Raw genomic sequence first — 17,857 nt, 5'->3', positions numbered from 1 at the left:
CAGATCTCTGGTTGGGGAAATCTGATTTGTAGCATTTGCCAATTTTCATGGTGTAAATACTCCCAGCATGGCAGATTTCCAGCTACCAGCAGTTTACCATCTCACTTGCAAAATTCCTGAAAATTTAACAATAGACTCTGCAAGCCAATATGGGCTGGCTCTGGCACAGAGGTAGCAACTGCAGGAAACCGCTAACATCCCTAGGGCTGAGGAACAAAGAAGCTGGAATTACTGAAACTTAGTAGCCTGGAGGAGGGGCCCCGCAGGGTGAGGCAGCCTCTGCTCCATGGTAACCACGTGTACCCGAAAGGCCGTGATCAAAAATGCAGATATGTCGGAGGAGGTGCAACGGGCTTGGTGGAGTGTGCTACCCAGGTATTGGAGAAATATAACACTGAGAAGGACATTTGACAAGTACAAGCCAACCCGGCACAGCATCGCAGAAGGAACTTCGGTACTTACGCGACCCCTGTAACTAAACACTTGATCTACTTCTACCTGAGCCAAGTGGCCATTCTTCCGTTCAGATCTGGTTAGAAACATGGACTGTACCACACACCCGGTGATCTATCCAAAAACAAGGACTGCAGCCTGAATTCCAAATACCTGAGACTGAAATCTTCATCCTCGCCTAAAGGAACACCTCGCTCTTTGAGATTTCATTGTCTTGCTTTGAACAGGGTATTCTAATTTCTTGTGGTTATAAAACAATTAGCAAAGCAGCTTACATTTGTAATTTTTATCTATTCCCCATGTTTTTTCTTCTCAAAATCCATTCCTTTCAAAAAAATAAATAAATAAATCTGATGGAGAAGTGTGAAAAATAAATAAATGCATGCACACATAAATATATAAACAAAAAGGAGGTGTGACTGGTGCCAGTGACTGAAATGAAGCACAATATTTGAAAGTGTCAGAGGAACTGCAAACTGGATTCAGTTCTGACTTCAGGAAGGAACTGCCACCGCAGGATGGAAAAGCACTGCTGGAGCACAGCTCATAGGAACAGGAAGAGCTCAGAAGCCAACAGGAAGCAGACGGGAAGGAGCGTGGCTTCCTCCTCCAGCCCGGCCATCTCCCTCTAGTGCCCCCCGATGGAAGAGGAAAAGGGAACTGGCGGCAAAGCTGGATGTGGTTTGCAGAGTCCTAGCCCCAACATTGCTGAGCTGAATCTAGAAAGATGGTTTGGAGCTGCAAGGCAATAGCTTAATAACTGGCCCAGTTATAATCGGAAGAATAATATATTTGTATAACTCTTTACAATTTGCAAAGCTTTAGAAAAAACCAAATTGAAATGATAATCACCATTTACTGCTAAGTATTTATGAGCCAGGAACCATGCTAAATTTTATACACAACGTATCTCATTCAATTTTCAGAACGGTCGTATGAGATAGGTATTGTTAACCCCATTTAGTTTATGAGGAAACAGAGGTACAAAAAGTTTAAGAGAGCTGCCAGAGATTACACAAGCTGATGGCGACTAAGTGGTTGTTACACGTGAAGTCCACAGTACGGTCTCTTAGCCACTGGGCTGTCATTTTCAGTAGGAAAGAAACCAAAATGACAAGCACCAAATTCATTTGATATCTACTCCGGAAGATTTATATTCTGAATGGGGTAGAGCAGAGATCCTATTAGTGGTGACAGTTCCTGCTCTCAGACATTGCATAGAAGAATTTGGTAATATGCAAAACAACAGCTCTCATTAAGAGATCTATGTTAAAGTTGGGGTCAGCTGGAAAGAAAACCATAAAAATAGCAACCTAAACCATTCAGGGGCTTCATTTTTGTCACATAAAATGAGTCCAGAGTTTGGCAGTCGAAGAATGAATGGTAACACTCCGATGCCCTCAAGGATCTAGGTTCTTTCTAATTTTTCCCTCGTCTTCACTCTTCCTTTGCAGGTGTCTTCCCTTCTCATGCTGCTGCCTTGTGCCAAGACTGTTCCTTCATATCAAAATTTGAGTCAGTGTTTCAGTTGAAAAGAGGGAAAGGATGAAGAGAGGCTAATTCTGCTCCTTTCAAAGAATTTCTCAGAAGCCCCTCCCAGGAAATTCTGCTTACATCTCATTGTCCAGAACTGCGTCACATGGCTACTCATAGCTGAAAGGGAGGCTGGGAAATGCCTTTTGTAGCTAGGCATATTTCCACACAATAAAATAGGAGTTCAGTTAATTTGAAAAAAGAAAGGATATTGGTTTGCAAATTATGCACATCAATCACAAAAGATAAGCAGGGCTTGTAGGATCAACAGCTTATTTCCCCTTTACTTAGTTGTCTGACTTTGCCATTTCCCAACCTCTTCACTTTTCATTGACTCTGTGACCCGGATTTCCCAAGGCACCCTCAGCTGAAAGTGTTCACCTCTTTGTCCCATAAACTCTCTCATATTTCCCAGCCCTGTGTCCTGACTTTGGTATGAAAAATATGTGTCCATATAAACTATTTATCTGTTTTCTGGTAAATTCTTCAACAGCCCTTCCGTTCCTCTTAATTCTCAGTTTAGGCCCAGCTGACCCTAAAACTAAAGTCCCAAAATGTCCCCTTTCATTTTGTTTGTTTTTTCATTTTTCTGGACCATTTTGTCAAACTTCTGTTGTTTCCGGTAATTTGATTTATCATTCTTAGGGTTTGGAACCATTGCTGGATCAAACTGAATAGAACATGTCAAGAGGGATTATTAAACTTCATATGAAGTGATATTCTCCTCCAACAGAGTACCTCCTCTCCTCTTCATCCAAGGAGATTGTGAACTTGAAGAGTAAGGGTTAGGAGATCCTAAGCATTCAGCCTTTGAGCTACTTACTCTCTATATACTCTTTCTTCATACTATCTTAACCAGAATAAATAGAACTTTAAACAATAGGAAGATTTCAAGAAGATAGGAAAGCATTCCAAGTAGGCACAGCACCCCTTTCCTCTCTCTCCAAGAGATCATGGCCATGAGAATCAATAACCAAGCTCCAGTAGGCGATGACTTAATAGGACAATGTATCAGGTAAGAGGTAGGTAACATATAATTACTATGCAATATCTTAGCCTTCATTTTAACAGACTGTCATAAAGCGTTGATCTGTGTATGTGTGTGTGCATGCACTTAGTTCTACACACCTATACCACCAGAGCAGGCCCTTATGCCTTTTTCCCTCTTTTTCTCCTAAGGTTTTTTTTTTAATAGATTTCTTTTAGAAAGGTTTTAGATTTACAGAGAAACTGAGTAAATAGTACAGAGTGCTCCCATATACCTTCCCCTCACCCAGCATACCCTATTATTAACATCTTATATGAGTATGGTACATTTGTTACAATTAATGAACCAATACTGATACATTATTATTAAATAAAGTCCAGAATTTATTAACATATTTTTTTTAGTTTTTACCTAATGTCCTTTTTCTGTTAGAGGATCCCACAAGGCTACCACATTCATTACATTTAGTCATCATGTCCCTTTAGGCTCATCTTGACTATGACGGTTTCTCACTTTCCTTGTCGTTGTTTGTTTGTTTTTATTGGAGTATAACTGATTTACAATGATGTGTTAATCTGTGCTGTACAGCAAAGTGAGTCAGTTATACATATACATATCTCCACTCTTTTTTAGATTCTTTTCCCACATAGGTCATTACAGAGTATTGAGTAGAGTTCTCTGTGCTATACAGTAGGTCCTTATTCGTTATCTATTTTCCTTGTTTTTAATAACCTTGAGAGTTTTAAGGAGTGCTGGTCAGGTGTGTTGTAGGATGCCCTCTACTGGAATTTGATGTTTTTCTCTTGTCCAGTTTGGGATTATGGGTTTGGGGGAGGAAGATCACAGAGGTAAAGGGTCATTTTTACCACAGTCATATCAGGGGTACATACAATCAACAGAACTAATTATTTTGAAGTTGACCTTGGTCACCTGGCTAAAGTAGTGTTTGTCAGGTTTATCCACTATAAAGTTACTCTTTTTTCCCCTTTCTGTACTGTATGCATTTTTCAAGGAAACCAATGTATACAGTCCACACTTAAGAAGTGAGGAGTTATGCCCCCTTCCCTGAGGGTGGAGTATCTGCACAACTTATTTGGACGTCTTCTGCATGGGAGATTTGTCTCTTCTCCCCCATCTACCTCTTTATTCAATCATTTATCTATATCAGTGTGGGCTTACAGATATTTATTTTATATTCTGGGTTATGATCCAATACTAATTCCCAGCTTTGGCATTGGCATCTCTTTCAATTGACTCCTGTGCCCCTTTGATGTAATACAAATCAACGTAGGTTTGGTTTTTCGTTCGTTTTTTTGTTTTTTTGTTCATTTGTTCAGACCTTCCTTATTTAGGGGCTCTACAAGATTCACCAGATTCATCTTGTATTATTTCCTGCCCCAGTCCTAGAATTAGCCATTTCTCCAATTATATTTTCATCTTTATTATCAATTTTAGTTTTTTCAACAATTCTTTATTCAATAAATAAGCATGAAGTTCCTGTTTCCTTTTGCTTCCAACAAAGAAGAGATGAGAAGCAGACACACACACAAAATAAGTTCAAAAGAAGCAGATCCTTGAGAGAAGGAAGGAAGAAAGGGTTTCACGTCTTCTATTCCCTATCGTTACCAGGAGGTAAGTCACACTTCTGGACTGTCAGAGGGGAAAGTCCATCTGCAGGAGAAAGTCAACACCTGGACCCCCTCAAAGCATCCCTAGGGTGGGTGCTGTCCCTCCAAAAGAACCTCTGCTCTCTTTTTTCCTGCAGGGAAAGGTCCTTGCATCTCATCTTGAAAAGAGAGGACACCATCCAGCACATCTGTGTCCTCTGGAAATGGTTCAAACTCTGGTGCCAACACAGAGAAGGATAAAAGGAGCCCAAGGAATGTCTCTAGTGAAGATGAAAATATCCACAAGCCCCTCAAGATATCAAGATACCCTTGTGAGAGTGCCAGTGTGTGTAAAGTGGCCAGTGGGTGTTTCAATGAAACAGTACCAAGTGAGAGGCACTGACTGCCGTCTCCTAGGGGTGCTGTAAATATGTTAATAGGACCACATTACAGAGAAGGGGGTCCAGCAAATTGTGTGCTCCTGAAGGCACCAACAAATGGATAGAGGGAAACAAGAGCCATAAAAACCGGCTGGGGTTTCCCTTCTCAGTGGCTGCTTCCTCCAGAAAGCCCTCCCTGGCCCATGGAATGGCCTGGGTGGGGCATCTTTGAGCACCTAAAGCTGTGAACTCTCACTCACTTATTAACAAATGTTTACTCACCCCTAATATGAGTCAAGAACTAAGCTATGTGCCAGGGATAAAGAATTATACCCTGAGACTCAAAACTCACATACCAGGGGATGGAGAAGGAGGGTGGGGGAATCACAAACATGTCAGTATGCAACTTCAATACCATGATAGGAGGCAATAGGCAAGACAGAAGAAGAATAACTGCCCAGGTTATGAGGCAAAGGATGGTGGAATGGATGAAGAAACATCCAAGCAGTCTTAAAGGATGACAATTAATCCTCCAATTCCACTCATTGACCATTCGTCATATTATCTAATATAACATTATATTTTTCTCTTGCTTTTTCTCTCTAACTTCTCTTAGAGACACCTTTTGATTTGCTCACTGTAATCAGTCAGGTTTCCACCAGCGAAAACAGAACCAGTAGGATATATATGTAAAGAAATGGGAGATAGATAGAGATAAAAGGAAAGAGAGAAAGCGAGAGAGAGAGAAGGAGGGATTTATTGCAAGGAATTGGCTTACACAATTGTAGAGGCTGGCCAGGCAAGTCTGAAATCCTTAGGGCAGGCTGGAAGGAAGGACAGGCTGGAAACTCTTGCAGGAGCTTGACACTGCAGTCAGCAAGTGGAATTTCTTCTTCCTCAGGGAAACCTCAGCTCTGTTCGCAAAGCCTTTCAACTGATTGGATCTGGCCCACCCCGATTTTTCAGGATAATCTCCTCTTACTTAGAGTCAACTGATTGTAGATGTTAAACAGATCTACAAAATACATTCACAGCAACACCCACATGACTGTTTGATTGATTAATTGGGAATTACAGCCTAGCCAAGTTGACACATACAACTGACCATCAAACTCACCCATCTATTTCTACTATCTGCCTCCAGTGCACCACTCACATGAGATCACAGACTTCCCTGGCGGTCCAGTTGTTAAGACTCCCCGCTTCCACTGCAAGGGGCGCAGGTTCGATCCCTGGTCAGGGAAATAAGATCCCACGTGCCGTGCAGCGCAGCCAAACAAACAAACAGAAAAACACACACATGAGATCACAATGAGAGGAATTCCTCTAGGACTTGTGCAGTATAAGAGCCCGGCTTACTCACTGATTCACCCCCCTCCCACCCCAACACACCTAACTACTCAGAGCCTTTGCCTGGACTCGGGCAGGGCTATAGCTGCCTGTCTGGGTGTGCCCAGAGTACAGATCACTATTGAACATTTCCTGGATAAACAAAGAGGACTATTGTAATACATGCGAAAGGGGAAAGGATGCCACATAACCATTTAGAAAGATGGTAAATGCAAGGCACATTCACTTAGAAATTAATGAAAGACAAAAATATGGGAGTTTTGGACCCTAGGGGGGAAGAAAACAACTTCTATCCTTTCTCCTTTAAGTGTACAGAACAGAAATTAAGTACTCAGACCCTGCAATCAACTGGATTTGAAATTTACTTTATATAACCTATTTGAAATCTAGTGGCAATTTCATAACCATTGTGAACCTCAGTTTCTTCAGCTATGGCATGGGAAAATAATAAACCTTACCTGAGAAAGTTGTTATGAGGATAAAAGAGAAAATACATGCAAAAGCACTTAGTGCAAAGACAAGCACCCTGTAGAGTTTTTTAAAGTCACTATTATTATCATTAAGTAACCGCTCTGTGCCAGGCAAAGTAGGGGATACTGAGATAAGTAAGAACCTTGAAAATCCTTTGAGAAATGTCAGACATATAAACAATTTCAATGCAATATGTAAATCCAACAGGAGACAGGGTAGCAGAGAAAGGAATGAGTACTCCAGCCTAAGAATCAGGAAGACTTCCCAGCGGAAATTTCACATGAACTGGGCTTCCAAGGACCAGCAGTGCTTCCTGAGCACAAAAGCAGGGTAGGGCATTGCAAGCATAAGGAATAGCATAGCATAAAGGCAGAGGCATAGAAGAGCACAGTGCATCTAGAGGTGAGCAGAAGTCCAGCGTGAATGAAGCATAGGCATTGTATGGTGTAGGAAGGAGGGGTGGGGTAAGGCGGAGAAGGTGGAAAGTGGGATAAAGACATCTGATGAAGGCTGATATGGCATGTTAAGGAGATTGGCCTCTATCCTGAAGACAGTTGGAGGCAGGCTTCCAACTCTGCTTTTGGCCACTAAGCAATTGTACTGTAAATTGATAAAGCAGCATTTGTATTTACTTGTCTACAAGCCAGACATAGCAAATGTACACATCCCCATGGAAATGTTCCTCGCCAGGATCATCAGTAATCTGGGCACAGGAGGGACAGGAGGATTACACATACCAAAAACAAGTCAACCATGGTGCCCAACCCAGTCCATCACCTTACATCACCACATGGCCAGACTTACAGAGGATGTGGGGAGGAAGAAAACTTTCTTAGTTGAAACAGAAGGACATATCTACAAGTATTTTTCTCTCTTCTCTCCTTTCTGCACACTCCAGTTCTGAACCATTTTACATAATTGACTATTCCTTCCTCCTTTCAGCATTTGCTTCTCTTGGCTTCTTGGACAACCTTATTCTCCTGGTTGTCTTTCTACCTCACAAGATGCTCCTTCTCAGTCTCCTTTGCTGGTTCCTAACGTTGGAGCCCCAGATTTCAATCTTTGGACCTCTTCCCCATCTTCCCTCATTCCCTAGGTGTTTTCATACAAATGTATTACTTTGTAATACATTTGTAAATGTAATACCATCAATCTGCTGACAATTTCCAAATTTATGTCACCACTCAGACCTCTCCCTTGGATTCCAAACTCTGTATCCGATTGCCTGCTCAATATTTCCACTCGATATGTCAGGCATCTCAAACTGAAGATGGATAACACTAAACTTTTGGTCTTTCAAGCCAAATCTGTTCAATAAACATAAACCCCAAGATCCTTTTAAAACATAAATTATCACCTCACTTCCCTGATCAAAACTGTCCAACAGCATCCTATTTCCTTCACAGTAAAAACCAAAGTCCTACAAAATTCCAGATGTTGAATTCCCTCCCCTTTACCTGCTTGACATTGATCTCCTATTACCCTCCACCATGGTCATTCCACGCCAGACACACCAGGTTCTTGCTTTTCTTCACGTACACAAGCACACAGGAGCCTCAGAGTCTTTACACTTCTTCTGCCTGCTAACGATGCTCTTCCCCCAGATGATTGCAGATTGGATGTCACTTTCTCAGTGAAGTCTTCCCTAAGCACTTTATTTAAAATATTAAGTCCACCACTGTCAACACCCCATACAGAATGCCATATCTCCTTTTCTGCTTCATTTTCTCCTTAGCACTTGTCACCATCTAATCAGGCATCTCATATAGTTTTTACTTGTCAATTTGTTGTTGTTTTTCTCTCTTGCCACCACCACTAGAATACAATAAAGCATGAAGATGTTTTCTTCTGTTTTATTCACCACTATGTACCCTACAACAAAAAAACAGAACCTGGAGCATAGTGGCTACTCAATAAACATTTTTAAAATTAATGAATCAACCTATGGAGAAAGCACTGCACTTAGAGTTTGAAGACCTGGGTTTGAATTCAGACTGTGACTTATTTCATTGCACCATTGGTGAAATGATTCATCTTCTTTGGCCTCAGCTTCCTCCTTTGAAAATTGGGGTTAGTAATCTCTGTTTAACATGTAGCAATGATTAACTAGGATTATAAAACACAATACAATGGGCACTCAGAAACTGATTATACACTCATTTATCTTATTTAATATTTCTGGCAGATCAAAAAGTCAACCCTGTGATAGAATGAGAGCTTCATCCACTGCCAGCAGTTCTTAGACAAAATATGATTTGTAAAAACCAAGTTTAAACATCTACATATTGAAGCATTATTATTTTCATACTCCGTATTAACTCCTCAAACTTCAATAGGAAGTTAGGGTCCAGATATATTTTGTCAAGTAAGATGATAGACTAAAATAACAGATTGTGTTTTATGTCAGATATGCATTCACAAAATTATTTATTTAACAAATATTTATTAAGTACCTACTATATGCCAAACACTGTTCTAGGCTCTGAAGATAGAGCAGTGAACAAGACAAAGTTTTTGCTTTTATGGCATTCATATTGTAGTTCAGAAAGAAATTAATGAATACATTAAGATAGTAATGATTTATAAAGAAAATCAGTAGAAAGGAACAGAGAAGCATGTTATTTTTTTATAGGATAGTCTGATAAGGTAAAATTAGATCAGAAGCCTAAATGAAATAAGGGCTTAAGCCATGGGAATACCTGGGGAGATAATGTTCCATGCATAGGAAACAGTAAAGAGTGTTTATTAAAGAAACAAGCTGATTCTCAGTAAGAACAGTGAGTTTCATGGTGTTTTAATTTGCTCTATATCCATCCCCTTTCCCCAGCTCCATAGTAGCTGTAAAAACCAACAGCCATGGAACTATACTTACGAAAAACAGCAGTCTACAGTCAATGGAAGGTACAGAACATGCCTAGAATGCCCCCAAAAACGTCCATTACAAGAGAACCATCATTATTTGGCCTGTCTGGCAGTACCCTGGTGTTCTAACTATGTTTTTAGATTATGTATGTCTATTTGGCATCCATTAATCCCAGGGTCAAACTATCAGCCACATGTTTACCTGTCCTACAAGTCAGCCTGCCTGAAACTCACCTTTCATGAGCAGATCCAAGGTTGTGCCCCCACCCACCTTCTTATCTGACATTCACACACCAAGCCAGTAATTCCCCTTCCATAAATCACTGTAGGACCAGTGTTCAGGCAACTAGAACCCAAAGCCCATCAGAATTATTTAAACTGGCCAATCCTAAACTTTATTTTGCTCTGCTTTGCCTTTCCCACAGAAACCCCAAGAAATGTTCTTAACTAGGCCTTCCCCTCATTTGTGCTTCTGCCTAACCAAACCTGGTATTTATCCTGTGGTCCTGAATGGTGTGGTATGTCCCTTTTTAATGACCTTGGCCTCTCCATGTCATCATTCAGTCACATCTCTATGAGTTAAATCTCAGGTATAATTTTTAAACACCTGGAAATTCCCACTCACAAGACTTGTCTTTATTTGACCTTAGAACTCAATCATTGTGAACAGCCTTTTCCATGGGGCATTTACTGAGAAATACCAGTGGCTATGATTTAACATCACAGTTGCCTGAGTTAAGATTAACAGCTGGGGAAAACAAAGGGCTGTCTAAATTTTTTTTTTTTTTTTGAGGAATTAGATGTCCACAGAAGGCTTTGAGAAAGCACCAACATATTCCTGGGAATCTAGGTGGCAAAGTGCATGCTCAGAAAAGACCTGGGAAAGCTCTTGTCTCTGACCTCTGACCGAACTTAAGGCTCTGCACAGGCAGGAAGTGAAGGGTAAGGCAGAGCTGTAACTAGCAGAATGTGAAAAGTGCCAAACATGCACCCAGAACCCTTTGGCAGAGGCTGGGAGAATTATTGCTTCAAAGCATGCAAGGAAATCTCTGTCTAATTATTAGCTGACCACTAAGCCAACTGACCAGAGACTTCAGTGGCCACACATGACAAAAAATACTGACTTTACAAAATTAGTTGAGGCAAATCACTAGGCAAACAAACTGTCATGATAACAAGCATAAACAATGACAACAAGCCACAAGGAAGTGGGGGAAATCTGGTTTCCATAATATTATTTAAAATGTTCAATTTTCTACAAAAATTATGAGACATGAAAAGAAATGGGAAAGTATGGCCACACAGGATGGGGGTGGGGGGGACAGTTAGTAGAAACTGTCCCTGAGAAGGTCTGAACATTGGACTTACTAGACAAAGATTTCAAATCAGCTTTTGTTAAGGGTCTCTAAAACTACCTTGAGGTTCATGATTCACTAGAGAGACTCACAGAACTCAGGAAAGTTATACTCATGATTACAGTTTATTACAGAGAAAGGATACCAATTAAAATCTGGAATGGAAAAAGGTACAAAGGGCAGGTTCCAAGAGAGACAAGGCAGAAGCTTCCAAAGTCTTCCTATTGCAGTCATATGGACTCTCCCTACAATGACTGTGATAACGTGTACTAAGTACTGTCAATCAGGGAAGATCACCCAAGCTTTGAAGTCCAAGGTTTTTAATGGGAGTCAGTCACATCATCTCAATAGATGTGGAAGAAGCATTTGCCAAAATCTGATGCTCAGTCATGATAAAACACTCAACAGACTAGGAATAGAGAGAAACTTCCTCAACCTGAGGAAGAAATTCTACAAAATAAAAAACTAGAGTTAACATCATATTTAATGGTGAAAGATGGAATGTCTTTCTCCCTGACATGAGGATTAAGACAAAGATTCCACTCTTCCCACTTACAGTCAACACTGTACTGGAGGGTCTAGCCAAGGACACTGAGCAAGAAAAATAAAAAAGGGTACCCAGGTTGGAAAAAAAGAAGTGAAATTATCTCTATTCATGGACGATATGGTCTTGTGTGTAGAAAGTCCTAAGGAATACACATGCACACACACAAGCTATTAGAACTAATAAACAAGTTCAGCAAGATTGCCAGGATAAAAGATTCGTATATAAAAGTCACTTACATTTCTGTGTACTAGCAATGAACAATCCAAAAATGAAACTAAGAAAATAATCTCATTTATAATAGCATTCAAACAAGTAAAATATTTAAAATAAATTTAACAAATGGAGTGTAAAACTTATATACTAAAAGCTATAAAATATCATTGAAAGCAATTAAAGAAGATCTAAACAAATGGAAAGACATCCCACATTCATGGATTTGGAAGGCTTGGTATTGCTAACATGTCAGTACATGCTACATTGATCTACAGATTCAAATACAATTCCTATCAAAATCACAGCTGTCATTTTTGCAGAAATTGACAAGTTGATTCTAAATTCATAGGGAAATGCAAGGGACCCAGAAAAGCCAAATCAATCTTGAAAAAGAACAAAGCTGGAGAGCTTGCTGATTCTAAAACTCAGTACAAAGCTACAATGATTGAGACAGTGTGATATGACATAAGACTAGACATATAGATCAATGGAATAAAATTGACAGTCCAGAAAGAAACCCATGCATTTATGGTAAACTGATTTTCAACAAGGGAGTCAAGACAATTCAATGGAGAAAGAATAATCCTTTTAACAAATGATGCTTGAGCAACTTGATATCCACCTGCAAAAGAATGAGTTTGTACCCTACCCCTTACACCATATATAAAAATTAACTCTATATGAATATACATGTAAGTTTTTTGCTAAAACTCGACACATGGACTGAAGAGCATAATGTACATGACTGAAGATAAATATTTGAGTTAGAAATTTAGGTCAACTTATGCTTCCAGAACACAATATGAAAGGACAATGTGTTAAATATAGAAAAGAAATGTAAAGAAATATGTCATCTAGATTCAGACGTTTATAATTCATTTAATAGGATTTCTGTCATCATAGAGAGAATAGAGGGAAAGATATAACAAATGAAATAAAAGTAGAAAATTTCCCAGAACTACAGAAAGACATAAATGTTCCAATTCAAAAAGTACAAATACACATGAATTTTCATTTTTTCAAGGAAAAGAAAATAATCCTAAAATCTTCCGAAGGGGGCACAGAGAGGAGGAATTAACAGGTACATTACAAAGAACTGAGATTTAGACTGGCATCAGAATTTTTATCAATTTTAGATGCCAGAGATTTTCCAAGTTCAAAGAGGAAACATAGCCTATACAAACAAGTATTCATATTATTCTAAAATGTTCACCTTTACAAAATTAGCATACCACAAACTTCTTAAGAGCATAAAACAGAGTAAGACAATACAACTGGGATACACTTAAAAATTAAGGGACACTAGGATTGGTTCAAGATGGCAGAGTAGAAGGACGTGCCTTCACTCCCTCTTGCAAGAACACCAGAATCACAACTAACTGCTGAATAGTCATTGACAGGAAGACACCAGAACTTACCAAAAAAGATAACCCACATCCAAAGACAAAGGAGAAGCCACAATGAGATGGTAGGAGGGGTGAAATCACAATAAAATCAAATCCCATAACTGCTGGGTGGGTGACTCACAAACTGGAGAACACTTATACCACAGAAGTCCACCAACTGGAGTGAAGGTTCTGAGCCCCATGTCAGGCTTCCAAATCTAGGGTCCAGCAATGGGAGGAGGAATTCCTAGAAAATCAGACTTTGAAGGTTAGTGGGATTTGATTGCAGGACTTCAACAGGACTTGGGGAAACAGAGACTCCACTCTTGGAAGGCACACACAAAGTGATGTGTGCATCAGGACCCAGGGGAAGTAGCAGTGACCCCATAGGAGACTGAACCAGACCTACCTGCTAGTGTTGGAGGGTCCCCTGCAGAGGCGGGGGTTGGCTCTGTCTCACCGTGAGGACAAAGACACTGGCAGCAGAAGTTCTGGGAAGTACTCTTTGGCATGAGCCCTCCGAGAGTCCAACATTAGCCCCACCACAGAGCCCAGGTAGGCTCCAGTGTTGGGTCTCCAAAGGCCAAACAACCAACAGGGAGGGATGCCACCCCACCCACCCACCAGCTGTCAAGCAGATTAAAGTTTTACTGAGCTCTACCCACCAGAGCAACAGCCAGCTCTACCCACCACCAGTCCCTCCCATCAGAAAACTTCCACAAGTCTCTTAGATAGCCTCATTCACAAGAGGGCAGACAGCAGAAGGAAGAAGAACTACAGTCCTGCAGCCTGTGGAACAAAAACAACATTCACAGAAAGATAGACAAGATGAAAAGGCAGAGGGCTACGTACCAGATGGAGGAACGAGATAAAACCCCAGAAAAACAACTAACTGAAGTGGAGATAGGCAACCTTCCAGAAAAAAAACTCAGAATAATGATAGTGAAGATGATCCAGGACCTCGTAAAAAGAATGGACACAAAGATCGAGAAGGTGCAAGAAATGTTTAACAAATATCTAGAAGAATTAAAGAACAAACAAACAAAGATAAACAATACAATAACTGAAATGAAAAATACACTTAAAAGGAAACAGTAGCAGAATAACTGAAGCAGAAGAACAGATAAGTGGCCTGGAAGACAGAATGGTGGAATTCACTGCTGTGGAACAGAATAAAGAAAAAAGAACGAAAAGATATGAAGACAGCCTAAGAGACCTCTGGGACAACATTAAACGCAACAACATTCACATTATAGGGATCCCAGAGGAGAAGAGACAGAGAAAGGACCCGAGAAAATATTTGAAGGGATTATAGTGAAAAACTTCCCTAACATAGGAAAGGAAATAGCCACCCAAGTCCAGGAAGTACAGAGACTCCCATACAGGATAAAACCAAGGAAAAACACGCTGAGACACATAGTAATCAAATTGGCAAAAATTAAAGACAAAGAAAAATTATTGAAAGCAGCAAGGGAAAAATGACAAATAACATAAGGTTAACAGCTGATTTCTCAGCAGAAATTCTACAAGCCAGAAGAGAGTAGCATGATATACTTAAAGTGATGAAAGGGAAGAACCTACAACAAGATTACTCTACCCGGCAAGGATCTCATGCAGATTTGATGGAGAAGTAAAAAGCTTTAGAGACAAGCAAAAGCTAAGAGAATTCAGCACTACCAAACCAGCTCTAAAACAAATGCTAAAGGAAGTTCTTAAAGTGGGAAACAAAAGAGAAGAAAAGGACCTACAAAAAAAAACCCCAAAGCAATTAAGAAAATGGTAATAGGAACACACATATCGATAATTACCTTAAACGTGAATGGATTAAATGCTCCAACCAAAAGACACAGGCTTGCTGAATGGATACAAAAACAAGACCCATATACATGCTGTCTACAAGAGACCCACTTCAGACCTAGGGACACATACAGACTGAAAGTGAGGGGATGGAAAAAGATATTCCATGCAAATGGAAATCAAAAGAAAGCTGGAATAGCAATACTCATATTAGATAAAATAGACTTTAAAATAAAGAATGTTCCAAGAGACAAGGAAAGACACTACATAATGATCACGGGATCAATCCAAGAAGAAGATATAACAATTATAAATATATATGCACCCAACATAGGAGCACCTCAATACATAAGGCAACTGCTAACAGCTATAAAAGAGGAAATCGACGGTAACACAATAATAGTGGGGGACTTTAACACAAATGGACAGATCATCCAAACAGAAAATTAATGAGGAAACACAAGCTTTAAATGACACAATAGACCACATAGATTTAATTGATATTTACAGGACATTCCATCCAAAAACAACAGATTACACTTTCTTCTCAAGTGCGCACAGAACATTCTGCAGGATAGATCATATCATGGTCACAAATCAAGGCTCAGTAAATTTAAGAAAATCGAAATCATATCAAGCATCTTTTCTGACCATAACGTTATGAGATTAGATATGAAATACAGGGAAAAAAACGTAAAACACACAAACACATGGAGGCTAAACAATACGTTACTAAATAACCAAGAGATCACTGAAGAAATCAAAGAGGAAATCAAAAAACACCTAGAGACAAATGACAATGAATACAAAACAATTCAAAACATATGGAATGCAGCAAAAGCAGTTCTAAGAGGGAAGTTTACAGCTATAAAAGCCTACCTCAAGGAACAAGAAAAATCTCAAATAAACAATCTAACCTTACACCTAAAGGAACTAGACAAAGAAGAAGAAACAAAACCCAAAGTTAGCAGAAGGAAAGAAATCATAAAGATCAGAGCAGAAATAAATGAAATAGAAACAAAGAAAACAATAGCAAAGATCAATAGAACTAAAAGCTGGTTCTTTGAGAAGATAAACAAAATTGATAAACCTTTAGCCAGACTCATCAAGAAAAAGAGGGAGAGGATTCAAATCAATAAAATTAGAAATGAAAAAGGAGAAGTTTCAACAGACACTGCAGAAATACAAAGCATCCTAAGAGACTACTACAAGCAACTCTATGCCAATAAAATGGACAACCTGGAAGAAATGGTCAAATTCTTAGAAAGGTATAACCTTCCAAGACTGAACCAGGAAAAAATAGAAAATATGAACAGAGCATATGAACAGAGCAGTCACAAGTGATGAAATTGAACTCACACACCTATGGTCAACTAATCTATGACAAAGGAGGCAAGGATATACAGTGGAGAAAAGACAGTCTCTTCCATAAGTGGTGCTGGGAAAACTGGAAAGCTACATGTAAAAGAATGAAATTAGAACACTCCCTAACACCAAACACAAAACTAAACTCAAAATAGATTAAAGACCTAAATGTAAGACCAGAAACTATAAAACTCTTTGAGGAAAACATAGGAAGAATACTCTTTGACATAAATCACAGCAAGATCTTTTTTTGATCCACCTCCTAGAGTAATGGAAATAAAAACAAAAATAAACAAATGGGACCTAAGGAAACTTGAAAGCTTTTGCACAGCAAAGGAAACCATAAACAAGAAGAAAAGACAACCCTCAGATTAGAAGAAAATATTTGCAAATGAATGAACAGACAAAGGATTAATCTCCACAATATATAAACAGCTCATGCAGCTCAATATTAAAAAAACAAACAACCTAGTCCAAAAATGGGCAGAATACCTAAATAGACATTTCTCCAAAGAAGACATACAGATGGCCAAAAAGCACATGAAAATCTGCTCAGCATCACCAATTATTAGAGAAATGCAAATCAAAACTACAATGAGAGGGGCTTCCCTGGTGGCGCAGTGATTGAGAGTCCGCCTGCCGATGCAGGGGACACGGGTTCGTGTCCCGGTCCGGGAAGATCCCTCATGCTGCAGAGCAGCTGGGCCCGTGAGCCATGGCCGCTGAGCCTGCGCGTCCGGAGCCTGTGCTCCGCAATGGGAGAGGCCACAACAGTGAGAGGCCCGCGTACTGCAAAAACAAACCAAAAAAAAAAACTACAATGAGTTATCACCTCACACCAGTTAGAATGGGCATCATCAGAAAGTCTACAAACAACACATGCTGGAGAGGGTGTGGAGAAAAGGGAACCCTCTTGCACTGTTGATGGAAATGTAAATTGATACAGTCACTATGGAGAACAGTATGGAGGTTCCTTAAAAAACTAAAAATAGAATTACCCAGCATACGACCCAGCAATCCCACTACTGGGCATATACCCAGAGAAAACGATAGTTCAAAAAGACACATGTACCCCAATGTTCATTGCAGCATTATTTACAATAGCCAGGTCATGGAAGCAACTAAATGCCATCGACTGACAAATGTATAAAGAAGATTTGGTATATATATACAATGGAATATTACTCAGCCATATAAAAGAAGGAAATTGGGTCATTTGTAGAGACGTGGATGGACGTAGAGACTGTCATACAGAGTGAAATAAGTCAGAAATAGAAAAATATATATCATATATTAAAGCATATATGTGGAACATACAAAAATGGTACAGGTGAACCAGTTTGCAGGGCAGAAATAGAGACACAGGTGTAGAGGACAAACGTATGGACACCAAGGGGGAAAGTGGGGCTTGGGGGTGGTGGTGTGAGGAGTTGGGAGATTGGAATTGACATGTATACACTGATGTGTATAAAATGGATGACTAATAAGAACCTGCTCTATAAAAAAATAAATAAAATAAAATTCAAAAGGAAAAATTAAGGGACACTATTT

The 17,857-nt window shown here is 39.6% G+C and overlaps 1 pseudogene; it reads left to right on the top strand.

Moving 5' to 3' along the window:
- Positions 1-307: 307 nt before the first annotated feature.
- On the top strand, positions 308-537 carry LOC116754320 (annotated as a pseudogene).
- The last annotated feature ends 17,320 nt before the right edge of the window (positions 538-17,857 follow it).

Source organism: Phocoena sinus, chromosome 5 (genome assembly GCF_008692025.1).
Source record: "Phocoena sinus isolate mPhoSin1 chromosome 5, mPhoSin1.pri, whole genome shotgun sequence".
Lineage (NCBI taxonomy): Eukaryota > Metazoa > Chordata > Mammalia > Artiodactyla > Phocoenidae > Phocoena > Phocoena sinus.
The sequence above is the reverse complement of the archived record's forward strand: the minus strand, read 5'-3'. Positions and strand labels throughout refer to the sequence as shown.